Below are 2,033 nucleotides of genomic sequence, written 5' to 3'. Positions count from 1 at the left end.
ATCGTCTCTATGGAAACGACAGGATTATCTTTTGGGTAAGGAGTATCTTCGTTCCTATGTACTATAACTCCTTTATTGTATCCCTCGCTTCCTCACGTTGACGAATTAACACAGAAATTACGTCGCTATGAAATACTATGGGTTCTATGTCTACTCCTTCTAAATTGAGTAACGTTTCTATGGAAACGACAGGATGTTCTTGTGGGATGCGAGTATCTCCTTTCCGATGAACTATTCCTTCTTTACTGCATCCCTCGCTCCCTCACATTGTCGAATTAACACAGAAATTTCGTCGCCATGAAATACTATGTGTTCTACCACTTCTCTTTCTAAATCGAGTAACGTTTCTATGGAAACGACAGGATTTTCTTTTGTGATACTAATATCACCTTTCCGATGCACTGTTCCTTCTTTACTTCATCCCACGCTACCTCTCATTGACGAATTAACACCGAAATTGCGTCGCAATAAAATACTTTGGGTTCTATGACATCTCCTTCTAAATCGTGTAACGTTTCAATGGAAACGACAGGGTTTTGTTTTGGGATACGAGAATCTCCTTTCCGGAGCACTATTCCTTCTTTACTGCATCCCTCGCTCCCTCACATTGTCGAATTAACAAAGAAATTGCGTCGCTATGAAATACTATGGGTTCTATGAGATATACTTCTAATTCGAGTGACGTTTCAATGGAATCGACAGGGTTTTGTTTTGCGATACGAGAATCTCCTTTCTGGAGCACTATTTCTTCTTTACTGCATCCATCGCTTCCTCACATTGACGAATTAACACAGATGTTGCGTCGCTATGAAATACTACGGGTTCTATGACTTCTCCTTTTAAATCGAGTAATGTTTCTATGGAAACGACAGGATTTTCTTTTGGAATATGAGTATCTCCGTTCCTTTGCACTATCCCTTCTTTACTGGATCCCTTGCTCCCTCAAATTGACGAATTGACGCAGAAATTAGGTCGCTATGAAATGCTGTGGGTTCTATGACTACTCCTCCTAAATCGAGTAACGTTTCTACGGAAACGACATAATTTTCTTTTGGGAAACGAGTAACTTCTTTCCGATGCACTATTCTTTCTTTACTGCATCCCTTGTTCCCTCACATTGACGAGTTAACACAGAAATTGCGTCGCTATGTAATACTATGGTTTCTATGACATCTCCTTGTAAATCGAGTAACGTTTCTATGGAAACGACAGGATTTTCTTTTGAGATACGAGTATCTCCTTTCCGATGCAAAATTCCTACTTTAATGAATCCCTCGCTCACTCGCATTGACGAATTAACACAGAAATTGCGTCGTTATGAAATACTATCTATTCAATGACTTCTCCTTCTAAGTCGAGTAACGTTTCAATGGAAACGAGAGTGTTTTCTTTTGGGACACGTGTATCTCCTTTCCGATGCACTATTCCTTCTTTCCTGCATCCCTCGCTCCCTCACATCGACGAATTAACACAGATATTGCGGCGCTATGAAATACAACGTGTTCTATGAACTCTCCTTCTAAATCGAGTAACGTTTCTATGGAAACGATAGGATTTTCTTTTGGGATACGAGTATCTCCTTTTCGATGCACTACTCCTTCTTTACTGCATGCCTCGCTCCGTCACATTGACGAATTAACACAGAAATTGCGTTGTTATGAAATACTATGGATTCTATGACATCTCCTTCTTAATCGAGTAACGTTTCTGTGGAAACGACTGGATTTTCAGTTGGGATACGAGTATCTCCGTTCCGATGCACTACTCCTTCTTAACTGCATTCCTCGCTCCATCACACTGACGAATTAACTCAGATATTGCATCGCTATGAAATACCATAGGTACTACGACACCTCCTTCTATTTCGAGTAACGTTTCTGTGGATACGACAGGATTTTCTTTTGGGATACGAGTATCTCCTTTCCGATGCACTACTCATTCTTAACTGCATCCGTCCCTTCCTCACACTGACGAAACAACACAGAAATTGCATCGCTATGAAATAGTATGGGTTCTATGACTTCTCCTTCTGA

Source organism: Schistocerca piceifrons, unplaced genomic scaffold (genome assembly GCF_021461385.2).
Source record: "Schistocerca piceifrons isolate TAMUIC-IGC-003096 unplaced genomic scaffold, iqSchPice1.1 HiC_scaffold_2296, whole genome shotgun sequence".
NCBI lineage: Eukaryota > Metazoa > Arthropoda > Insecta > Orthoptera > Acrididae > Schistocerca > Schistocerca piceifrons.
Note: the sequence above shows the minus strand (reverse complement) of the source record.